General features: G+C 44.9%; 1 pseudogene; it reads left to right on the forward strand.

The window, feature by feature from the left end:
* The first annotated feature begins 1773 nt into the window (after window positions 1-1773).
* LOC127557713 (nucleosome assembly protein 1-like 1) lies at window positions 1774-4881 on the forward strand (annotated as a pseudogene).
* The last annotated feature ends 21628 nt before the right edge of the window (window positions 4882-26509 follow it).

Consider the following 26509-nt stretch of genomic DNA (forward strand, 5'->3'; position numbering starts at 1 on the left):
CAAGGGGGTTGAACTAGAAAACTTGCAAAATTTTTTCTGGCCCTAACTCTCTGATCCCATGACTCTCTTCTGTGGTAGAGAACACTATGCTTTTCATCTCATCAAAAATGTAGTAGTTCCTGAAAGTGAACAACATGAGACGTCCTTGCAATAACAGTTCTGTTTAAACCCAAGACATAAAATTGCATAGTTTGGAGCTTCGTGACAAGCAGAGCTACGGCTCCATCATGCTTGGTACATGGGGCATAAAGATTCTGACTCAAACAGCCATTATACACAGTCATAGAATCTCAGACTTTTGGGGAAAAAAGACTTTGGACATAAATCCCCTTTACAACATTTGTGACAATAGTCATCAGTCAGCCTCTGCTTGAATATTTCCGGTAAAAGAACATTTTCACTCTAGCTTCATGGCCTTGTGCTTTTATGGAAATTTTCCTTAACTTGGCTCTTCTCAACAATGACTCAAGATAATTCCAAAAGACTTGTGATGGAAAGAGCCATCCACATCCAGAGAGAGAACTATGGAGACCGAATGTGGGTCAAAGCATAGTATTTTCACCTTTTTTGTTGTTTGTTTGCCTTCTCTTTCTCCTGTTTTCTTTTTTCTTTTCCCCTTTTGATCTGATTTTTCTTGGACAGCATGTTGAATATGGAAATATGTTTAGAATGTTTAACATGTCGGATTGGTTGGTGTTTAGGGAAAGGAGGAGGAGTAAGGGAGGAAAAATAATTTGGAACACAAGGGTTTTCAAAGGTGAATGTTGACAACTATCTTTGCTTCTTGTGGTATATGAGGTCAATAATTACATGAAAGAACTGAGAGTCACCAAAATATTTAAAGCAACACTTATTTATATTAGCAAAAACTGGGAGCTAAGTAGATGCTTATAAATTGGGGGATGTGTAAATATATTTTGATATATGAATGTAAGGGATCATTAGGGAGATGTAAAAAATAATGCATATGAAGAAATCAAAGACATATTAAATTATGCATAGTAAAGTTAAGTTTGAGATAGATAGATAGATATAGAAATAGTGAAAACAATGCTAATGGAATATGGATGGAGCAATAGAAATGACTGAAATTGAATATTGTGAAGTTATAAGAACAAATTTGACCCCAAAGAAAAATGAATGACTGGAAAAAATGAATGAGCATTTATTAGGTATTTACAAATGCTATATGGTAAGTAGTACTACTAGTAGATTGTAGTATGCCAGTAGTACTACTATATTATGAAAGTATAATAACCAAGTCTGACCCCAAAGAAAAATGAATGATGGGGGAAAAAAGAAATGAGCATTTATTAGGTACTTACAAATGCTACATGGTAAGTAGTACTACATGGTATTAAGTCTGAGTAATAAAAATAAACAACTGATGCCCTCAAGGAGCATTCATTGGACCAGAGGGAAGCAATACATATATAGAACAGTGATAGCCAGGAAAGGATACTTTCCATGATGAGGGGCCTAACGGGAGTAGATGACATAATACTTCTAGGAACACGACACATTTGAATTAAATCTTTTCCAGAATTGGGGGGAGGGGGAAGGAGTAGGTCAAGTGATCCAGTTACCAATTTGTAAAGCAGGGCTCCAAGGCCAAAGTCCCCAAGATGAAAGGGTTCACATCTATAAGGATAAGTCTCAGGTCTGAAAAGCAGGGAGAAGATTGAGACTAAGGTGTGAAGTAGTGTGAAAAAAAGATCTGAGAAGTCATGTCCCCTGCTTCATTTCATGATGGAGGGGTGGGAGGTAGCGACTATGGCTGAGATCGAAGACTTGGGTGACATCTTCCTTAATTTTGTGGGTTCTGATTGTTTGTTTATGTCAATGTTCACTCTTTTCTATATTCTTTGTTATCAAAAAATGCTCGTTGAGAGGGGTGGGGGACAAGATATAGAGGGGGAATGTAGGTGATGTAAAAACAAAAGATATCCATAATTTGTTTAAAGTGGAGACATATGTTGTATTACAAAGGTGTTGTTTTTCTTTTTATTTTCCCCCAATGGGGGGAGGTGAGAGAAAAAGAGAGAAAATAAATGAGTGTTAACTGAAAAATTAAAATTTCAATTAAAAATGTAGAGACATAAAGAGAAGTGGTGTAAATGGCACAGCTGCTCTGGGAAACTATGCTTTGCTTCTTCCAAGGCCTGCTGGGCCTGCTCCTGCATTCAGATAGCATTCAGAGGCACAGAAGTCCAGACCCTTTCCTGGCTTCTTAAGGAAAAAGAGACCCCAGAGATACCTGCACTCCAGAAAAGTTCACCGGACTTGTTCCTTTAGACTGCAGCCTTTCAAATCCAAGAGGCTTTTTCTGCTCCTCCCAAATGTGAATTATGTATGATGCTTCTGGCTAAAAGTGAAACCATACCAGTGCTTCCCACCTTTTATGTAATGGCGACCCAAGGACTGTTCTACATACAGATCAAAAGTTGATCTTCTAGTCAAAGAGAGTCCAGAGGAATGGTATGTGATCTACCCTCCTTCCAACAACTATAAGGTCATCCCAGAGTCCCCACTTGGCTTAGCAGGCAAAGTTGGCAAGGTACTGGTCCCAAAACGAAGGATTTACTATTCTAAAAGAACTTAGCAATCATCTCAGGTAACCCATCATTGTTTTGGAGGGTGGGAAAACCAACTGAAATCATTTGCCTCTAGTTATTGGCCCGTTATTCATGTCCCAAGTAAACTTCATCAGTGAACCATTTTCTAGAATGAGTAGTTGAAGAGAATGAATAGTGAATCTAGAAAAATGAATTCTGAAACAAAGCCAGCAGAGAAGCCACTGGACTCATCGCAGTAACTTCAAGAATTCGGTGAGACTTGATTGATGAGAAAAGCTTCACAACCCAAGGAGAGGGCTTCTTGGTTCATGGATTATCTAGAATGATTAGCGTACCACTAAAAGTCATGTCATTTGGCCAGTGTATCGTGATTTCCTTTCCCTGTGGCACTGATTGGAATCCCAATTATAGTTTATCACATCTTATCATTCCCAGAGGAAACTGAAGGCGTGATTTCACTTGGATACAGAAATTTTCCCTTGTCTTCAAGAGGAAAAATTACTGAAGCCCAACCTTCTAACCAAACATTGTTCATGTATGTCACATTCCAAAAAGGTAAAATTTTGAAGCATTTATATCTAAAAGAATATCAACTCTTCTAATCCTCAAAGTCCTGGATTTGTTCAATCATTTCAGTCATGTCCAACTCTTCATAGTCTCATTAGTGTTTTCTTGGCAGAGATATTAGAATAATTTGCCATTTGCTTCTCTATTTGATTTTACAGATAAGAAAATGGAGGCAAATAGGATGAAGTGTCTTGTTCAGGGTCACCTCCCCTAATAGGGTGATAAATCAAGACATTCTATAAAAGGGAAAATCTTGTATCTCCTCAGAAATTTCTAGGAAGTGGAGATTCTTTAGTCTTTTTACTCCATAAATCATTATCTTTAACTTTCAAACTTCATGCTGTAGTATATGTCCATTCATTCCCTCATGTTATTTTTTGTAGAGATGGAGAAAAACTTACATATTCATATTCTTATTAAAAGTGATCATTTACAAATTAAAACAACTCTACTCCTTCTCTCCCTCCTTCCTTCTCCTCCTTCATTGTTTCCATTCTCTGGCACTACTACCACTGCCACCACCTTTAGTCACGCCCTGCACAACTCTGGGTTCTTAGTCCTTCTAATAGTCATGGCTCACAAATATTCAGAAATCTTACAACATGGTGGACGAAGAAAGTGACCCGGACCAACAAGATACGGAAACTGATGAAAAAGTTAAAGAAAAAGAAACTGATAAAGGTGCAAATAAAGCAAAGTTCACAAGTCGACTGTCCAGATGATGCAAAATCCTTAAGTTCTTGTAGCTCTTCAAGAAAGATTAAATGGTTAAGTCAGAAAATCAACTGGATAAACTGAAACTTTGCTAAAAGTAGTTAAGGGACTTATGAATGTCCTCAGTCATCTTCAGGTGAGAAATGGCCCAAATAAAAGCCAATTCTGTGAGGAAGTGTGTACTCTTGAAAGAAAATATGTTGTTCTTTACCAGCTACTTTTGATAAGAGAAGTGAAATTATCAATGCAATTTATAAACCTTCAAACACTTAAGGTGACTGGAGACCAGATGATAATGAAGAGATTTCAGAGAAAATGAAACAGAAGGCTAAGCTTGAAGATGAGAAAAAAAGATGAAGAAAAAGAAAATCCTAAAAGAATTCCTGAATTTTGGCTGACTTTTTCAAAGAGTGACTTACTCGGTGACGTGGTTCAGGAACAGGATGAACCTATTCTGAAGCACTTGAAAGTAATTAAAGTCAAGTTCTCAGATGTTGATCAAACTACAAGTTTATGTTAGAATTCCACTTTTAATCCAATGACTATTTCAAAAATGAGGAGTTGAGGAAGATATATTGTATCTTGTCCCTTCTCTTTTGATAAAACACAAGTAATGAGTTTTCAGGTAGAATGGGGAAAAGGGGAAAATGTCACTTTGAAAACTATTAAGAAAAGACAGAAGCATAAGGTATGTGGAACCATGTGAACTGTGATGAAAACAGTTTCTGATGATTCTTTCTTCAATTTTATTTCTGTTCTTAAAGTTACTAAGGTAGAGATCTGGATGATGATGATGAACCTAGACTTGCAGCAGACTTTGAAAGGAATTACTTTTTGTGTCAGTTTATAGTCCTGAGCGGTATTATATTTCACAGGATAAGCTATGAAAGATGATGATGATGATGAAGAGGAGGAAGGGAAAGTGACTGATGATGAGGAAAGGGAAGAAAAAGCTGATCAAGAAAATAATCCAGAATATGATCTGAAGAAAGATCCAAAACTAGCCAAGTACGAGCAGCAGTGAACAGTGTGTGCTGTGGCCTGGAGCATCATTGCACTGCCCCCAGCCCAAAAAACAACTAGTAGTTATTTACAACCTTATGTTTTATATTTTCTTGGTAGAATCAAATAAACAGTTTTTATTTAAAAAAGGAGAAAAAAGGAAAAAATAAAATTTTAAAACCAGTTCAAATTATAGGTTCTACATAGTTTCTGCCAGATATGTAGAATGCAGTGAATTGCCTATCACATATCCATTGCTACTTAGTTTGGTTCTTGTGAAGTTTGTTTTTTTTTTTTCATGCAGCTGCAAAAAATAGACTTTAAAAAGCAGTCTGGCATCTACCAAAATGCAAATGTGAACAAAGAACCAGCAGACAAATTGTAAATCATTATCATTTTTGTTAAAGTTTAATTTATCATGATGCTGGGATTGAAGCTCGGAAGAAAATTCTCTTACTTTATATGTCAGTATATTATTTACTCATACCTTGAATGTCTTTAAATGGGTAGTACTGTTTATTTTTAACTTACATCATACAAAAATATTCTTGGTCATTAAAAAGTCTGAAATATTAACGTTAAAAATAAAACTCTATGAGATATTACCTCAAGTCTATCAGATTGGCTAATATGACAGAGAAGGAACATGACAATGTTGGAGCAAGTGTAAGAAAAATGGAGGATTGGTAGATTATTGGTAGAATTGTGAACTGATCCAGTCATTCTGGAAAGCAACTTGGAACTAAGTCCAAAGGGCTATAAAACTGTGCTAGGTCTATATCCAAAAGATATTTAAAAAGAAAAAAATATATTTTTTTTAGTAATTCTTTTGCAAAGAATTGGAAATTGAGGAGATATCCATCGACTGGAGCATGACTGAACAAGTTGTGGCTTATGATTGTGTTGGACTAGGAAATGATGAGCAGGTGGATTTCAGAAAAATCTGGGAAGATTTCTATGAATTCATGCAAAATGAAGTTAGCAGAACCCGGAGAAGATTGTACACAGTAACAGCAATATTGTCAAATGATCAACTATGAATGACTTGGTTATTTTTAGCAATGCAATGATCTAAGACAATTCTGAAAAACTTGTAATAAAAGATATTATCCACATCCAGAGGAAGAATTGATGGCATCTGAATACAGATCAAAGCATGCTTTTTCAAACTTTATTTTCTTTTGTTTTTTTGTGTGTATCTGTTTTCTTTCACAACATAATTCTATGGAAATATGTTTTGCATGACTGCACATGTATAACCTTTATCAAATTGCTTGGCTTTTCAGTGGGAGAGGGTGAGGGAAGGCGAGGGAGAATTTGAAACACAAAACTTTAAAAAGTGAAGGTTTAAAATTGTGTTTACATGTAATTGGGGAAAAAATAAAACTTTAGAAAATCTGAAAAAAAAAAGCATTCTTTTCTAACATGGGCGACAAAATGCCCGATCCTTTAGTTCATTCATGTTTTCAAATATCTTAATAAACTCTATGGTTCTTCTTTGAATCCTTTACCATTTCTCCCCCTCCCATTACTTTGGTAGAAACATTATTTGATCATTGGAGGTCTTCCTTATGTTGAAACTAAGTCAACCCAACTGTGCCATGAAGCTCTCCCTCCTTGGAATCCAGTCTTTGTACATGTCTGGACAACCAACAAAATCTTTGATAAGCCATAGTTAGTTCTTGTTAGTTCTTGCCGATTTCTTTTGTTTGTAGCTCTTTGGGATTATTTTTACTCCTGAAAACTAATGCTATGTGCAAAACCTTGCTTCTCAAGGGAATGAGGCTCTTTTCAAAGATCTCTCTTCTTCCTGGGGCTCAGCAGGACCATTGACAGGACACGTGTGAATACGGGCAGCCAGAAATTAGGAGACAGGAGACTTCTAGCTGTGCTCTGAGCACCCTTAAAGGGGGCAAGGCTCCCTGATCACTCCAGTCCCGGGGCCAAGTAAACCCTAACCCCAGTTCGGCAGAACCTCCGCCTAGAACAGAATGTCACAGAAGTGAAAGCATTCTTGGCAATGAGGCCCAAGAAGCCAGATGTTCATTTGTGGGCTCTTCCCGTCCCTCTGGAGGACTCTTCCCCCAGCTGGAAGGACCCAGGAGCATGGCGTGACTCCTGTCTCTTTTGACTTTCCATTCGGAGTCCTTGGAGCTTCTTTGAAAACAACTCAATGAAAGCTTGTTTATAAGCCCACTGTGTGCAAAGGTTCCGTAGGATTCTGCTCTTTGGGCCCACGTGGATCAGGAGCGTGTAGAAATCCTGGTAGAGGGGGATGAGAGGGAGAGCACAAGACTCAGCTTCTTCAGTCTCTAGTGAGTTGGATCCTCATAATGTAGAGGGTCTGGCTATGGAACCTGCCTTGTTTCTTCTCAGCTGAGTCTTTTGTGTTCCCTCCCTGTGGTCCTGATACGGGGAACTCTAATGAACTGCAGCTTTGGGGTAAGTATGAGTAATAGGGTGTGTGAGTGTGTGTGGAGAGAGAGAGAGAGAGAGAGAGAGAGAGAGAGAGAGAGAGACAGACAGACAGACAGAGACAGACAGAGACAGAGACAGTGACAGAGAGAGACAGAGAGAGGAAGAGGAAGAGGAAGGGAGAAAAGGAGGGTAGAAGAGAAAGAGAGAGAGAGAGAGAGAGAGAGAAAGAGAGAGAGAGAGAGAGAGAGAGAGAGAGAGAGAGAGAGAGAGAGTTTAACCATCAGGTCAGGTTTAAAGATCAAAGGGAACTTGAGTCATTTAACCCACCCCTCTCATTTAACAATGGAGAAACTGAGGATCAAAGCGGTAAGCTGGCATGGAGCAGGCCAATAATGCGTGCTGGTTGCCTTGACTTGCCAAGTCCCACAGGTCAGAACGATTGCAGTTTCTAGACCACTTCAAGGTTTGCAAAGTATGTTATTCATGGAATCTCTTTGGAAACTCACGAGAACCCCGTGGGTTAAGTATTTCTATTATTCTCATTTTAAAGATGAGGAAAATGAGGATGATGGAGGCGAAGGGTCTTGGCCAAGGTCTCACTGCCGGGAAAGTAGCTGGGAGGAGGGATTTGAATCCAGGTTTTTCTGATGCCAAATTCAGTACTAAAGCCCCCACGTGGAGCTTCTTGGTGAGTAGCCAAGCTGAGATTAGCCCCCAGGCTGTCTGACTCCCAATCTGGACCTGCTTTCTGATGGGGAGACGAGGTCAATACTTACAGCTACGACACTGAGTTCTGCCAGAGGGACACAGGTAATAACAACCTGCTCCTGGGGTCCTGGGACCCTTCCTATCACAGCCTCTGCTGCCCTCCTGCCTTCTGTCCTGGCTCGCCGTCCTCCCACGGGTGGGCTCCCTCCCCAAGATCCGTGATAGCTTTGGAACCAGTCATTTAGTCATTTAGTCCTAGGAGCACTCAGCCCATGACCAGCTGCTGCCCCTGCAGACCCTCCACATTGCCATTCCTTGCAGGGAGAAGAATGACTCAGCATCTGCACAGAAGGAAAAGCCTGGAGCTGAAGGGGTCAGGCCATCTTGGCAGCTCAAGGTGACCTCTGAGGACAGGCGGCCCTTGGTTTCTCTCAGGGCGCCCTTTGCCAAGGACCCCGCACCCTATCGCCCAGCCCTTTGCCTTTTTTCGTCAACAAGCTGAAGTGGGGAAGCTCCAAGGCATGTTTGCTCAGCTGACCAGACAGAAAGCAGGACTCCGGCTCAACCCTCCCTCTCCCCGATGATAGATGCCGTGTCTGTGGGAGCTCAGTCCCCAACATGGGCCCAATCTCAAAATTAAAGAAGGGGGGGAAGCATGTGTCTGAGGACCCAGCAGCAGCACCTCATGCACAGAATGAAACAGGACGGAGAACGAGGGGAAGAGTCATGCCTGGAGAAAGGCATCCTGGGGTTTCTAAGAAGCAGAGTTGGAAGGGATCTCAGCCTCCATCCATTCCAATCCATTCCTGAACAAGGAGGCACACGACAGCATCCTGGACAAGTGACCACCCGGCCTTTGCGTTAATCGATCACCCAATGAAGAAATATTTTTTATTTCATTTTTATCTATTTTATTTTTATTGTTTACTCATATTTATTTATATAACTATAACTATATAAACTGAATATAAATTTATTTATATTAAGGTTAATTTAATTTTTAAATTATCATGCAGCCTTTATATGGTGCCTTAAGATAGGCAAAGCACTTCATACAGGGCTCATTTGTCTCACCCCACACTTCTGTGAAGTAGGTGCTTTTGTTTAATCCGAATTCTCTTTACAGATGAGGAAACTAGAGTCCCACAGCCTGTCTCATCCAATCAATTGCTAAATGAGCATTTATGAGGCACTTACTGTGTGCTAGACATTATGTTAAGCACTGAGTATACAAAGAAAGTCCTTGCCCCAAAGATCTTGCCTTTGGATGATGCAGATGACATGTAAATTAAGACAAGGAGCACCCAGAGATCATGTAAAGAAAGACAAGGAATACCCAGAGATCATGTATAAAAAGACAAGGAGCACCCAGAGATCATCATCCTCTGGGTGGCTGCAGTGTCATAACCTGCTCTAGGATTCCAAATATAATCTCTGTCAAATGAAATCATATGGACAAAGCCCTTAGCACAGTTTCTGGTATACAGCAGACATAAAATAAATGCTCATTTCCCTCCCTTCCCCCAATACATGGCATAGAGAACACAGCATCGATGCCATCTGTTCTCCAAAGGCACACAAATGACCCCATCCCTTAAAAAGCAATGGCCCCTTTCTTTGGACCCACAGGGTCCTCCGCGACACGGCTCCCTAGCCCAAAGAAGGTCAGCCGGTCAGGATTCTATTACTCCATCCATTCTAGTGAATGCTTTGGACCTCAGTGAGACCCAAAGCAGAAGCTGCCCTCTCCCAGAGGCCTTTTAACATGATCTGCTTCATAAACCCATCCAAGTGTTTGCAGACCCCACTTCCTTCACCTGAAATACAAACACGCTTTGATTTGCTAAGGAACAGAATCCAACCTCTTCCTCCCACACGCAGTTTGCCATGGGAACAGAAATGCAGGCAGAAGAACGCTTAGTGTATTTGTTAATTTTCCTTTCCTGCTGTAAACACCCCCCTCCCTTCTTTCATGGGGCGTGGATTAGAATGTTTACAGCAGGAAAGAAAAATGAGCATTTCCCAGACTTATCAGCAGACCTGCCAACTTACCTGCCTCACTTCATTAGTGCCAGAGGGGTGCTTGGAGGCAGCTCGGAGATGGAATATTCCATCTGGAGTCCAGCTGGGATTACATCCCAATGCAGTTTCTCACTGTCTCGGTGACTCCGGAGAGGTCTTTGGCCACCTCGGGCCCTTAGCTTCCTCATCTGTAAAATGAGGAGATGCACTTAAATGATCTCTGCTATTCCTTCCAGCTCTAAATATATGATCCTCACACTATTCAAGTCAACAAAATTCAGAAACATTGATTTAATGCTGATTCTGTTCAAGGCTTTCCTTACTTTCCCTCCTCCCCCTTCAAAATCCTAAGTCGGAAACATCCACTCTTCACCTGAGCTGGATCAGTGATCAAGGGATGGGATGGAGTTTCTTCTCTAAAGGGGTTGGAAATCACACTTCAGAGAGAATAAGGACAGTTCCCTAAAAAGGCAGCTGGCAACTGCTGATTTGACTTTGGTCAAGTTTTTTATAAGCTATCTTGACCTCTGGTTCCCGATTCTACAAAAGGTGGTTGGGTCAGATTTCTAATTTTTGTCCTGTTTTATGTGGAGAGGATTGTGGGTGGAAGCTAGCTGCTGGTGGCAGAATTCGGAGATGTCTGAAATACCAACATGTCATGGGTCATATAGCCATGGAAACCTATAGCTGTGGACCCGGACCTCTGGTGGACCTGGGGATTTTTTCCAACCTTCTTAATCCCTCATGGGGAATCCCTGATATCAGAAAACACCAAGCACAAGTAAGACTCACATAAATAAGCATTTATTTTATCAAGTTTGCTTAGATGCAGTATTTCATAACATCTGATCAATGGTTTTCTACAAATCAGTGGCTGTCAGCAACAACACATCTGCCCAATCTGGTCACTGGCCTTATGTCCATTTTCCCCTCTCCATGACCTGGTCAACTTGGAGCACTAATTTTTATCATGAGAAATGCTTCTAGGACCTGTAGCCAAGGAAAGGTAATTATTACTGAAAAAGAAAAGCAATAGAAAAGGAAGGAAGGAAGGAAGGAAGGAAGGAAGGAAGGAAGGAAGGAAGGAAGGAAGGAAGGAAGGAAGGAAGGAAGGAAGGAAGGAAGGAAGGAAGGAAGGAAGGAAGGAAGGAAGGAAGGAGGAAGGAAGGAAGGAAGGAAGGAAGGAAGGAAGGAAGGAAGGAAGGAAGGAAGGAAGGAAAAGAGAGAGAGAGAAAGAAAACAAAAGAAAAGAAAGAAACAGAGAAACAAAATGGAAAACTATGTGAGAATTTACTTCTTAAGGGAGGATGTAATTTAATCACTCAAAGTCCTTTTAGGTGGGGATACCCTATCGTGTCTCAAGGCAATTTTGACTCCCAGCTTCAGTGCATCTCTCCAGCATCTTCCCCAGGGTGGCTATTCCTGCTGCCTCCTGCTCCGGCCAGCAGAGGGTGCTCTTGGTGAAGAATTGGTGGACAAAGCCAGGAGAACGCCCACTCATGTAACTGGATTCCGGAGGCAGGGGGCTTAGATGTGGCGAGCAGGTCCCAGCCTGGACTAAGAAGGTCTCTAGCCCTGGACTCCAGTCAGGCTCAGGGGAGGCCCTGGGCTCAGCCCCTAATTGACTGGCTCCTAGAATGACTAATCCCAGTGGAGAAGAATTTTAGGAAAGGCAGGGATGTTCCTTAAAAAGGAGCTCAGTCAGCTCCGTCCTAGGATAGAAGGACGCCAGGGCAACATGGCAGAAAGGGAAGGAAAGAAAAAGGGGTGGGCATTGAAGTGCTTCCTTATTATCTCTTTTGGGCAATGGAAGGAGATCTGAATTATTCATTTAAAGATCTGGGTTAAAATCATGACTTCTTGACTCTGATTTGGGGCAGATCACTTTGCCTCATTTGGGCCATACGTCATCCTTGGAAGCATGAAATTGGACTAGATTCGCTCTAGCATCCCTTAGAGCTATAGTTCTAGACTCAGAAGAGCACAGAATGAGAGAGATGACATTTGAGGGCTGGAGGGGACTTCCAAAACCATTTGATAGTGCCCGTGCACAAAGGGATGCTTTTCCAGGCTCATCAGCGGGGATCATCTGCCACCCTTGAGGGAAGTGTCAATAAGGGAGGGGCTAATGAAGGAGAAGCTATTATTGGCAGCTCTTCGAAGCTGAATCACCCACAGCTGGCTCTACCTTATTTCTGTTATACCTACTAAATGAGAATGGCAGGTTAGCATTGTTTAGGGAAGCTGACCTCAGAGCCATGAAGAGCTCGATTAGAATCCTACCGTTGACCCGTCTTGGCTCTGTTGCTCTAAAAGGAGAAACTCACTTCTCAGGACTCCGAGGCTAGATCTTGCAGAGAAATGGCAATCTTCCCAGAGAAGAGATTTCCTACAAGAGCTCCCTGTAACCCATGACACCGTGAGTATAGGGAGCTGGTAGGACGAATTGATACAAGACAGCACTGGGAGTCAGGAGGTGTCCAGCTGGTCTCAGCTCTGTCTTTAATATTGACTTGGACCAAATTATTGCATCTCTCTGAGCTTCCTCGGTTCCCATCTCTCTCTAAAATAGTTTTGGGCTAAGGGACAACTGAAGCCATCCCATGGCCTGAGAATTTATGACTGTAAAGCACCCCAGAATATCTATATTTGAAGAGGAGAATTGGACTTGAGATTAGAAGACTTGGTTCAAATTGGATCTCTGGCAGGAGCTGTATGGCCTTCCACAAATCCTTCTCCTATCTCAGCCTCAGTTTCCTCATCTGATCTGGGTGATGAGTGTTGGAATCTTTACAAATTGTTGAGTCATTAGAGTTGATAGAGACAATAATTATCTAATTTAACAAATTCAGTTCAGTTCATGGTTCAGTATCATTGATCTGATCTTACAAGGAGATGTTTTGGGCCAGAACCTGAAACAAGGTACTAAGTAGAACTGATTTGATACAATGCTTGTGTTCACACCTTTACTCATTGGAGTCTCACATTGGAGATTTCAGGGTTTAGTATGAGATATCCTAATTCACACCTCCCTTGAAGCTCTTAGGGCCAGAGAGCATGCTGGGAGATATCCCACAATCCTACTCTCTCATATATAAAAAGCAGACAGAGGCCCAGTCAAGAGAGTTTAGCTGAATTTAGATTGAGAGGGGAGCGCCAAGTGAATTCAGCCAGAAGCCCTCTCTCGGAGGCAAGACAGATTCGGCTTGGTGCTGGCTGGAGGCTGAAGAAAGCAGAGGCAGAAGCAAAGGACAAAGCTGCACCAAGCAGCTTGGAACCAAGCAGAGAGATAGGCCTCAACTAACTGGGCTATTTTGGAAGGAGAATATAAACGTTTGCGATTTTACCAACTGGCTGCATTTTGGGAGATTATTACTTTTAACTGAAACTAAGGCCGCCTCCAGAAAACCTCCCCAAGAAACCAACTCTCCCCCAGAGAAAACCATTATATTATTTTAAAGAAGAAAAACATCACAAATGAGGACAATATTCTCATTATTTTAAGCATCAAAAGACATTCCAAGTGGAAAGCTCTATTTGCAAATTTTATTCATTTATTTTTATTTTTTTTTTTTTTGCTGAGGCAACTGGGATTAAGTGACTTGCCCAGTCACATGGCTAGGAAGTATTAAGTGTCTGAAGTCAAATTTGAACTCAGGTCCTCCTGACTTCAGGGCCGGCACTCTACCCACTGCACCATCTAGCTGCCCCTCTATTTACAAAATTTAAAAGCTCTATCCCTATATCTGTTAGTATGTCCAGCTCTTCCCAAGGACCTCTGCATGATGAAGTGCTCAGGGATTCTTCATGTTTTGGGGTACAAGTAAAGAAAGCAAGGAGAAAAGGCCCAGTAGGACCCAGTTATCTGTGCTTGGCTGGCTGGGAGTGCAGAGATATTTTAACAATAATAACCCACATTTATACGGTACCCTTGCCAACCATTTCCTATGCTTTCTCTCGTAATCCTCAGAACGAACCTATGAGAGGGTTGATAAAATTGTCCTCATTTCACGTGTGAGGAGATTGAGACTGAGAGTCAGAGTGATTTTCCCTGAATTGCACCATTAGTAAGAGGCTGAGGCAGTGACTCTTCCAAATCCAGGTTCCCTTGGCTCCATATTCCACCATGTTATCTTTGTGTTCTGTGAGGACTAAGGGAGGCTCCTAGACTCAGCCAATAGGAGGTAGTCCATAAAACGGTGATTCCCTAAAGTGTGTCCTTAAATCTCTTCCGGTAAAAGATCATGGAGCTATTGCTGTCCGTGCTTTGTTTTCAGAGGACCAATGACATTGTAAGGTGATGTCTTGATTCATGAATGAATTGGAGGCACTGTTGCAGAATCATCGAATTCACTCTTTTTCAGAGTCTAGAAATGACCTCAGAGACCATCTAAGTTGAGTCCTCTCATCTTACAGATAGGGAAACTGAGGCTCATGAAGATTAAGTGAATTTTGGTCAGGATAACAAGGGTTGCAAATATTATAGACAGAATTTGAATCCAGATCTCTTCTACCATAGAAATGGATTCCTTCTATTAGCCCATCTTACTTTCATGACACTCCATGAACCAGTAGCTGAGAGATGATTCTTGTCTTGACTCTGAGTGAGGTTGGACATTGGACCTTTCTCCCAGTCACTTTTGCTTCCTGCCCATCACTGAATGCCCTGTTCCCATGAGGGATGGTACTTTTTGCTTATGCAAACTGAAGTGCTGGTGAGTCACATCGAAGTCAGTAAGCATTAATTAAAGACCTCATTATGTGTCACTCATTGTGCTAAGTGCCAAGGATATAAAGAGAGGCAAAAACTGCCTCTGCCCTCAAGGAGCTCACAATTGAATGGGGAGAAATAAATGCCCAGGTCTTTTATTCCTGGAACCGACACCCACCAACCCTCATTGTCACTCCCTTGGGTTCTAGCCATCTTTCTGAATGGTCCATCCAGTCCTTCCCCTTCCCTTTTCCACATGACACTTCCCTTTCAACAGAGAGATGGAAAACATGGCAGGGGAAGAAATGGTGGAAAACAGAAATCTAAAAGGAAGACCCTCATCTTCATCTTTTGGTTCCCTCCTGTTCCCAGGATCCACACGGAAGGTACTTGACAATAAGTGATTGAGCAACGGGCCAGACAAGGTGGAGAGCCATGTTGGGACTAGACTTTGGATGAAGAGAAGAGTCCTGATTTAGCTCCTTAGCCAGCTCCACGGCCAGCTTTGGGGGTTTGATGGGCAGTACATCTTTTGGAAAGCTCCCCCATGCCATTTATGTTCAATTCTCTTTCCTTGATTCCTCTCTAGCTTTCAGGAGAGGCTCTGACTTGCCCTTTGTTGCCCGTGACCAAGATGATTTATTACCAGTCAGCTCAGCTAGTTTTGTTCACTTTCAAAGAGAAAATTCATCCCTGTGGATGTTGCAAATCCTTTGGGGAGCTTCAAACCATCTTCTCTTTCTTAGAGAGGGGCAGCCAGCCCAGAAAACCTTCAGTCTGGGTTCCCTTCCGGGGCAGGTCGGAACAGGCAGGACTGGGAATGAAAGCAATTTCTCCTTTCTGTTTTCCATGTCAAACCCGGACTCCTGCAAATTAGTCCTAGGTAGACCTATTAAATGGTGGAATTAGCCAGAAGGAACCTGAGAGATCATTCAGCCCCTCCATCTCATTTGACAGATAGAAAGAATGAGTCAGAGATCTGAAGTGTGGTCTTCTTAAGGTCACAAAGTAAGCGCAGTTAACAGGGCCGAGCTTCTGGGGGATCATGGGTTCTGAGCATCGCATGCAGTGCTCAACACAGTTTTAGATTTAATGCTTGACATGGAGGAAGTAGTTAAGTTGATTTAACAACTTATTGTACTGGTCAACTTGGCTGAGCCTCAGGTCTCTCTTCTCCCATAAAACAATTCTTCCTTATAGGATCAGTGAAGGGGAAGGTCTGCATCAAAAAAGTAAAGCTGAAGCAAAAACAGGAGAGGAGCATCTTTTTGAGATAGCCATTTCTTGAAGGCCGTAGAGAGAACTGGAAGCGACATCTCCTGACTCCCAGCCCACTACGCCACGATCTATAATGGCGGCATGGAGTTGGCCGGACCCCTTCCCAGGATGAGAAGACATCGCTTGCCAGCTGGATGACATCAGGCCACTCTCTCTCTGGTCTTCTCTTTTTATAATCTCATAGAACTGAAAGGCCATCTGTTGTTCATCCCGATGACTGATGACATCATGGGGTGATGTCGACGTGCACATGAATTGGATTTAAGTGACACAGAGCATCCCCAGGTCCTCAGTCTCGCTCTCTTTCAGAATGATCGTAATCCAGTAGCAAGACGAAGGTCGGGATGGCCCAAAATGTGTCTTCAATGACTTGTTAAGTTCTAAGGGCTCCACAACACCGGCTTCAAGCCATTGGAAGGAATTGTCCTCACGCACTCCTTCCTCCAGGGGAAGCCTTGCCATGCTTGGGGTAGACAGCCCCCTGCCTCGGAGGCGGGTTTGAAATACGGGCTTACACTTAACCTGGTTCAGGGACACAGATGGTGTTATGTGGCTACGGCACCTGAGCACGCGCCTGCTTCTTGGAGCCACAGGTGAGAGCTGGGCAGGAAGTGCCCCCAAAGGTGGAGGAGCATCCCCGAAACGGGCTCTCACTAGAGGTTCTGGTCCTCCTTGAATAGCCCATCGTCCACAACTTACAGATGAGGAAACAGAGGCAAGAGATGCTAAGTGAAAAAAGGAGCTTGCACCCAGCTCTTCTGACTCCCAACCCTTCTTCTCACTCTCATCTATCAAAGGAAGAGGATGGATTCCAGCGTCTTCCAGGTGCTTCCATCTCAGAAGTCCTCAGACCCTGTGATCTCACTCTATATCCAAGGGCAGGCTTTCCCAGCCCTTCCCGGCCTCCTTCCTTTCTCATCTTTGGTCCAATCCATTCAATTGTCCCGATGAAGGAAGTGAATTTGAGAACAGCCTCAGGACTAACCTCCACTCGAGGTAGGTTTTCTGGCAGTGACACTTTGGCTGAGTTCACCCCCACAGCCTCTGGGGCTCTATGGGAGGGAGGGAAGCCCAGTGGGTCTGCTTCCTTAGGAAGCCCCAGCTATGCGGCCCCAGGGCCAAGAATGGAGGCTTGATTCATCTTCAGGCAAGAAGTGAGTCAGCAGAAAAGGAGGGAGAGAAGCTCAGCCCAAGACGCTCTAGATGGTGCTTCAGCCACGAGACTGGGCACCAGCCATGCTGAGGGCACAGAGCAAGCCTGCTTCTTTCCAAATACTGGAAAACAGCAACAAATGCTCCTCCAGGCAGAACTGAAGGGCTGCTGGCAAGGAAGCTCCTTCTGAGTATGCAAAAGGGCAGGGCTTGGGTCTTTCCCAACCTACACCCCACACCTAGGACATTAAACAAATATTATATAATCAAGGTGCCCTGGCTTGTTGTAAAATGCTGTCTCCTCCTCAGGAAGCCATCCTCAAGTCTCAGAAATTCAAAACAACCCTGATTCACATCTGGCTGCAACCTCAGAGGCCATCTACACTACCAGTCTCATGTTTCAGACGAGGAAACTGAGGCCCGGGGGGGAGTGGCTTGCCTAAAGTCACACAGATGGCACATATTAGAGAAAGGATTTAAATTCTCCAACTCCAGAGTCAGTGAGCAGCCTCCTGGACTCAGATCTGGAGAAAAGCAAAATAGGCTATTTCTAAAATTGACTCCAACCCAGCACCCACTTATCCAATAGTAGGTAACCATGTGCTACCTGAATATCCTTCCCTGGCATTGATCAAAATGTGCCCTCTGCCCTCCCCACTTCTACTCCCTGGCTAATGCCGTTTCCCATGCCTGGGATGCCTCTCTCCCTTTGTATTTGTTGAATATTGCCCCAGATAAGATTGCAGCCAGTAATGACAAGGGCCATCCAGGTGGAGATCAAGCATCCAGTCAATTGCCTGGGTCCTACAGATCTCTAGTGTTCTGCTAAATCGCCATGCATTTCATTCTTTCCTTCTTTCCTCTCTCTCTCTCTCTCTCTCTCTCTCTCTCTCTCTCTCTCTCTCTCTCTCTCTCTCTCTCTCTCTTCCCTTTCTTTTCTTTCTTTCTTTCTTTCTTTCTTTCTTTCTTTCCTTCTTTCTTTCTTTCTTTCTTTCTTTCTTTCTTTCTTCTTTCTTTCTTTCTTTCTTTCTTTCTTTCTTTCTTTCTTTCTTTCTTTCTTTCTTTCTTTTCTTTCTTTCTTTCTTTCTTCTTTCTTTCTTTCTTTCTTTCTTTCTTTCCCTCCTTTCTTTCTTTCCCTCCTTCCTTCCCTTCTATGTTCTTTTTCTTTCTTTCTTTTGTCTTCCTTCCTTCCTTCCTTCTTTCTGTCCTTCCTTCCTTCCTTCTTTTCTCTTCATTAGCTCTCACTATCTCATCCAGGACAGAAATCCCATGACACCACGATGGACACTTGAATGTTAATCCGCTCCACTTCTGCTCTGGACCAGTTCACCTCCTCCTCAGGCAGCTTTCTGCTCCCCACTTAGGGATTCATCATGGCCAAGCTAGACTTAGGTTTAGCCCTACTGCAGCTGGGAATTCCCAAACCCAAACAAGCGCCAACCTAAGGCTCTCCAGCAGCAGGATCCCAGGCCAGCACCATTTCTTCCCAAAGAACCTCAATTTCCACTGGTTGTCCTCTGTCCCTGACAATTCTGTCATCATCTCTGTCCCTGACAATTGTCATCATCTCTGAACCTGACAATTCTGTCATCATCTCTGTCCCTGACAATTCTGTCATCATCTCTGTCCGCTGACTTTCTGGCTCCTTTCAAGTCTCAGCTAAAATAGCACCTTGGGCCAGGAGACTCTCAATCTCCTTGAATACTCAAATTTTCTTCTCTTGTTTATTTCCAGTTGATCTCCTCTACGCGTTGTGGGTATAGAGTTGCTTCTATATTGCTCCCCCATTGGACTGTGGGCTCCTTGAGGTCAGGAACTGTATTTTGCCTTTTTTGTATCTGCAACACTTAGCACAGGGCCAAGCACATAGTAGGTGCTTAATAAATGCTTATCAACTTGACTCGCTGCTCCATAGTCTGGATACTAAAGAGTGTGGAGGGCAGGGCTAGGGGGAGACTTCCAAATAAAGGATCCCTGATCTGGGCCAGCCCCGACCTTCTCTATGTGATGGAACTTTGCCCTATGCGGTACTTGAGTAGCTGCTGGGGCGGCAGACAGTGCTGGACCCGGGAGCACCGGACAGCAGGAAGATCTGGGTTCAAATGCAGCTTCAGACACTTACTAGTTGCGTGACCTCTTTGCCTCAGTTGTGTCGTCTGTAAAATAAGGTGGGGGAGGCAGTGGCGACTTCTGCCGGTGTCTTTGCCCAGAGGCCTCCGAGGGGGGTGGCAGACAGTCAGAGAAGAAGGAACGGACTGGGCAGCTGATTCCCAGGGACTTGGCTGAGGTCACCCGCACAGAAAGGGAGAGACTCAGTTTCAGACTCAGAGCCACTGGGAAGACCAGGCTGCGGACGCGAGGCTTTGCGGGGTCTCCCAAGCAGAGTCGGGACCCCTGCCGGGGAAAGAGGCTCATTCTGAAAAGAAACGCCGGCGTGGTTTTCCCAAGGACCGGCTGAATGGGCCCCAGACTTGGGCCGGGGCTGCACAGAACTCGGGGGGCGCTGGCTCCCACACCGCCCCATCACCGCTGGCTGGTTAATCTGTCTGCCTCAGTTTCCTCATCTGTCAAATGTCAGGTTATTGTGAGAAGGAAACAGAGGGTCATCGCTAGGACTTTACACAAGGTAAGATGCCAGCTATTGTTACGTCAGCTTCCAAGCCCTGACGGCCGGCCACCCAAGATGGCAGGAGGTCAGAGGCTGTGGCCGGAGACCCGCCCAGCCAGAGGGAGGGGCCAGGGGCTGGGCCGCCATTGAGGACTTGGCCAGGGTCAGTTACTCGCGCTCTGGTGCAAGGAAAGGAGACTCGGGGTGGGCTTCGAAGCCCTGTCCTCTCAAAAGGACGGACTAAGGCTTGTGGGAGGTCTGGGACTGGCGGGCGGAGACTTGGCAGGGACGCGATGGCTGTGGGATCTGGAGGCCTCGGGGGCAACGCTGACAGGGAACTGAGGTTCCCGCCTTCTGTTCCTGCCCTAAGCCCAAGGGAACCGGGGTCCACAGCCCTGGCCTGCTGCTTCCTCCCTTTGTGGGGCGATCACTTCATCCCCGACTCTCAATCTCCGCCTTGTAACTGAACTAGGCGGCCCTGAGGCGCAGCTATGGGTTGGTCATCCTACATCCCTGTAGCTTCCTTGGGCCTCAGTTTCCCCGTCTGCAAAGTGAGGGTTTAGATAAGATTACTCTGAGAGGTAAGGATCTACGGGAGGGAGGAGCCAGGATGGGGGGAGGGGAGTTGGGAGATCCCGAAGCCCTCTAATCCGGGGTTCTGCCTTTGCAGAGCAGGCGGGGTGGGGTGGGGGGCAGGGCCCGGGGAGGGGAGGCTGCTGACTCTGGTGCCGGGAGGGGCGGCGGGCAGGGCCTCCCCCCACCCCCCAAGTCCTCCTCCTCCTCCCCAGGCCCTTTCAGTGGGAGATGAAGGGAGCCAGAGGCGGCTCCAGGGCTCGCTCTTCTCTGGGAGGTTAATGACCCAGTTAGCAGCTTCTGGCTGCGTTTCCCGACATTTTGCAGACATCCAGCCCCGTCCCTCTGCCAAGTACATTCTGTTCCCTGGAGCTCGGCCAAAGCAGCTCAGATTACTATGTAATGCGACAAAGAAAGAGGTGGAGGGGAGGGAGGAGGGGCGCGCGGGGGGAGGGGGAGGAGGGAGGCCGCGGCAGCCGGGGGCGGGGGGGGGGCGCTCTAAATTTAACTGCCGAGATGAAGCCTTCCTTGGAGCACCCCAAGTCCTCCCCACCCGGGGAGGGCTCCCCCCTGGGGGCCCAGGAGCCCGGGACGGGGAGAAAGGGGGACGTGACCCCCCCTTGCACCCCCAAGTGTGCACTCGCACGTTTTCCCTCAGAAGCAGCGCGGGTCACATGGTGGAGCTAGAGGTTTGTGGGGAGCCGTGGGGAGCTGGGGAGGGGCTCGCGAGTAAGAAAGCCAAGCCTTTACCCACCCGCCACACACCCGTCCCCAGGCGGCGAGAGCAGGGAGAAATCGAGCTTGGGGGGGCAGGGAGTGGGGGGTCGGTCACGGGGCGGCCCGGGGCCGAGAAGGGGGGACGGCCTGGATCAATCCACCCCCCGCCCCAAAATCCACGCGGACACACGCGTCCACATGGCGAGATGCACGCGCACAGACTGGGGAGGCGGGGTGCGAACAGGGTGGCCAGGGCAGAAGTCCCTGACACGCGCGCGCACGAACATACCCCACTCACACACGCAGACACGCAGGCCCGGGTGGACACGGACAAACACGCGCACACAGAGGTGCTCACAGGCACAGCCGTCGAGGAGCCGGTGCAAGGACGTGTGTGCGCACAATCACACACACACATACACACAATCTCACACACAAACACACACAATCTCACACACACACACACAATCACACACACATACACACAATCTCTCACACATACACACAATCTCACACATACACACACACAATCACACTCACTCACACAATCACACACACTCACACACATCCCTCTGCACACCGCTTCCTAATTATAGAAGTCAATGAACTAGCGCTTCTGAATGAATGAGCGGCTGGGACACCGGGAGCCCGAGCCCGGCCTCCCCCCAGCTCTCCTCCTCTCTGGTTGGCTCTGTCTCCCTCACACACACATACACAATCAGACAAAATCACACACACTCACACACACTCACTCACATGCTCACACTCACACACAATCACTCACACTCACAGACTCACACTCACACACAATCACTCACACACACACACACACACTCACATGCTCACAATCACTCACAGACACATACACTCACATGCTCACACTCACACACAATCACTCACATGCTCACACTCACACTCACACTCACAGACTCACACTCACACACACACACTCACATGCTCACAATCACTCACAGACACATACACTCACAGGCACACACTCACACACACACTCACACACAATCACTCACATGCTCACACTCACAGACTCACACACACACTCACATGCTCACACTCACACTCACACACAATCACTCACATGCTCACACACACACACTCACACACAATCACTCACATGCTCACACACTCACACTCACACACTCACACTCACACGCACACACACACACACACCCTTGGAGCCAGGGGCCTTACCTGGGGAAAGGCAGGAATGCGCTGGGCCGAGCCGGACAATGGCCGGTCTGGAGCTTGGAGATGATGGCGTCTAACTCCTGCCTTTCACATATGAGAAAACTAAGGACGTTAAGGGCATCACTCCAGGGGATCCACCAAGGGCATTTCTTTTCCCTTTTAAGCACAGATATATTTGTGTACACTTACACACATACACCATATAGATCTATCGCCTACATATACACATATGATATACATTCACACACGCACCTATATGCACACGCGTGGCCGGCCGCACACACGGCCCCTGCACTCAGCCACACACATGTGCATTCCGCTACTCAGTTTCAATCACGAGTCTCGACCTTTTAAGGCCCCGGGGGGACAGAGGGAGCGCACACCGGGGGAACCGAGCTTGATTTGGGCTCCGCCATGGGCTCCTTTGAGAGGAGGTCTCTCCCTGAGTGTCTCGGCCAGAGCAGCAAGGTCCCGCCCCTCCGGCCATCTGTCCGCCTTGGTGAAGGGTCTTCCAATGTCACTTTGCTGGAACAATCCGTCCCGCTGGGGCCAACGTGACAGTGACCATTTCCAGGCCAAATGAGGCCGGACCCGGACGGCAGAGGTAGCCCTTGGCCAGGTCCGTCCCCAGGGCTTGGCCAGCTCCCAGAATCCCCTGAAGTTTGTTCTGGCCAGAGCCTCCATACCTGAGACCGATCCCAGTATGTTAGTACCTGAGGGAGAAGCCTGAGGCTCTCCGGCCTGGACCCCCACCTTCTGCCCAGGGTCTCCCATGCTTTCTGTGGACTCTCCTACCTCCCGGACTCCAGACCCGTCTGAGACAGACCTGGAAAGAAGTTACAAAGAAGCAGGTTCCGTCCTGCTGCCATCACAACCCGAGCTTTCCAGAAACGACTACGATGCCAGAGCTGGAGGTCCCCCATCCTTGGCTGTGCCATTGACAGGAGGGGTTAACTAGGGGCCCGGGGCCCTCCCGGTGCTGACGGGGAGGCGCCCGTCCCTCCTCCTTGTCTTAGGCGAGCTTCTTGCCCAGACTTTACCCAATGACTGCAGAACAACTGCTTATTGAGCCCAGCCTCTTGCTTAGCTGTCTTCCCAGTCATGGCCTCCCCTGGCCATTCGTATTAATAGAATGTAAAACTCTCAGACAAATCATCTGTGCCTCCGCGCCATTGCCAGTGTGGCCCTGACACCCTGCCCCGAGCTCCCAGGGACCTCAGAGAGTCAGCCTGACTCCCTCACAGGATGGCTTCTTTCCATCTCTGATCCACCGGGGAATCGTCCCCAACAACATGGGTCACACAGTAAAATGGGCAGGAAGATGGTGTATTCTTGAGAAGACAGAGAGTGGGTGAAGTCACTGTTTCCCAGGTGCATTTGTTTGAAAAGAGTAAAACCAGAAAGAACTGAAGTGATGGAAGAACTCGAAGGGACCTAAGAGATTATCCAGTCTAAGCTCATTTCATAGATGGGGAAACTGAGGCTCAGAGAAATGGCGTATCCTGCCCAAGGTCACATAAGCCATAAGTAGCAGAGCGGGGACTCTGTCCCAGGTCGCCTCGGTCCAAACGCAGCATTCTTTGTCCCATACAGCAGGAGACTGGGCGTAATAAAGCCTTCTATTAGCAGAAAAGACAAGGAACCATGCGGGAAAAACAATCCTCCTGGAACTCTGACCTCCATCGCTATGTTTAGATGTCTTAATTAACGACCACCTGGTTCCAGTCCTCTCTCTTTGGAAAGGAAAACATTCAGGAGAGCTATGGTGGGAAGAAACCCATTTTCTTCTTTCCTAAAATCTTACGTGGCCTGGATCCTTTCCAGTTACAAGCTTGGAAATAAGACAGGAATCCCACTGATTTCACTTGCAAAGGGTCGAATTCATCTGATGAATAAGAATGGTAGATCCATCCGATTATGGGACATGAGAATTACAAAGAATTGCTGGTTCAACCTCCTTTCTTAGGTGAGAATCCCATTTTTGAATCCTCGACAGATTCAGCCTCCATTGGAACACTTCTGATGATAGGGCATTCGCTTCCCATTTGGACAGCCCATTCCATTTTTGGTCAGATTTAATTTTTCAAAATATCTTTCCCCTTAGATATTGAGCTGGCTCTGCTTTTCTCTCCCATTTGGTGATCCTCCAGCTCTGCTTTCTGCTCCCCTCTTCTACATGGTAACCCTTTAGAAATTCAAAGCACATCCTTATGACTTCTCCTTTTCAGGCTAGTTTTAATAGTTACATTAGATCTTCTTTCATCGGAAAGACTGATGTTTCAGATTCTGCTGACCTGTTTGTAGAGAGGCAGAGATTGGATTTGCTGGTCTCTTTTTTCTTTTTTGGAACATCAAATCAGAGGACTCTTAGAAAATGTTGGTGAAAATGTGCATTTAGCCACCATATTGAAAAATCATTTGTAATTATCCAAGAAAAGTAATTGACTTGTTGATACTTTTTGACCTAGCAATCCCTTTACTACTTCACACTCAAATAGTAGTCTATTGACTTGGAAAACCACAAATCAGCATACCAAAAGAAATGTGGTAAACATCTCTCAATTAGCTTTAAATCTGACTCACTCCATACAGGAGTTTTATGTAGTGAGTTTGACAAATTTATTCTGCCTCAAGAAACAAAAGATGAAAATAACAGTCCCATGTCTGCCATCTTTGTAGTAATACTTTTCATTGAAATAAGTTCAATTCAATTAATTTAATTTAGTGCACATTTAATAAGCATCTATCTATACAGAGCACTGTGATATACCATAAAGATACACCAAATAATCGAGCAATCCCTGCCTTTAAGGAATCTATGTTCCATTAAAAATAAAAGTGCACAAAGAAATAAACATAAAATATATAAAATAATTAACACGCTAGTTATTTATCCAAAAACATAAATTACAATGGAATCAAAGTGAGTGCTCCCTGGTTGAGTCATGGAATGGAACATTATTCCATCATTAGAGACCATGAATATGAGGATGACCACAATCATAAGAAGGCTTATATGAACTGGTGCAGAAGAAAATAATCAAATGTATAATCTGAATTTTTTGAATTGAAGTGAAGTGAAATAACTTTAGAACCAAACATCTGAGTAAATCTGGGTCATGGGATTGAGTTCACAGATTTCAATCTGAAAGGAGCCCCACAGACCACTGAGTTTCACTCCCTTGTTTTATACAGAAGGAATCTGAAACACTGACAGGTTATTCCATTCCCTTAGATTAAAACCATTAGTGAGAAATGGAAATGGAATGAAGCAACAAAAGGAAAAGAAAGAGAAAGAAGAGTATAATTAGCATCAAGAGGGAGCTATAGAATGTTTTTACAGAAAGTTTCCTTAGAACTAATCTGTACAAACACTAATTTCGGACAATTGGACAAAATGAAGTAGATCCACCCAAAGAGACAATACAAATTGTTATGTTCTAGGTACCAGCCTAAAATTTAGGAGGGAGAAGGAATAATGACAGTGCCAGCCTTCTAGAAATTTAGTCTCATAGTGGAAAGAAGGTGATAATAACTAGCATTTATAAAGAACTTAGAAGTTTATAAAGCACTTTACAAATATTATCCCATTTTATTCTACCAACAATTTGCAAGTTGGTACTATTATTATTCCCATTTTTTGCAGAGGAAGAAATAAGACTTCAAGTGAAGCCCATAGGGGAACATAGCTAGTTAATATATAAGGCTAGAGATGAGCTCCAATTTTGCTGACTGCTTGGCCAGTGCCTTTCTGCAGCACCACTCCCCAGTCCCCTAGATGAGAGGGTATGTAGACAGATAAGTAAAAATGAAAAATTAGGTATGAAAGGAGCAAGGGGAAATCCAAATCTTTTCCCAAAATTTTAGAAGGAAGAGAAGGGAAAAAAAAAAAAAACATTTTCTGGGCCTGATGATGTCTGAGAATGGTTGTTAGAGCTGGCCGGGAAGCTGGACAAAAGGTTACACGTGAACTGAATGCAGAAAGAAGATATCCCTTTAGTTCAACAAGCAATTGTTTTGTAATAATTGTGGGTTTCTCTTTTTGCTTCACCAGCACTTGCGACTGGAATATAGTAGGTAATTAGCAAATTCTTGTTGATTAACTTATCACCAGGCAGTAGAATGGGGCTACAAAGACCGAAAAATATGTTTCTGGAATCAAAAAGAGAAGGGAGAACATTCTCATCAACAGGAATTTTCTGTATGAATAGCTGGAGGTGGGAGACGGTGTATTGTATGTGTGTACCCACCGACGGT

Source organism: Antechinus flavipes, chromosome 3 (genome assembly GCF_016432865.1).
Source record: "Antechinus flavipes isolate AdamAnt ecotype Samford, QLD, Australia chromosome 3, AdamAnt_v2, whole genome shotgun sequence".
Taxonomy (NCBI): Eukaryota; Metazoa; Chordata; class Mammalia; order Dasyuromorphia; family Dasyuridae; genus Antechinus; species Antechinus flavipes.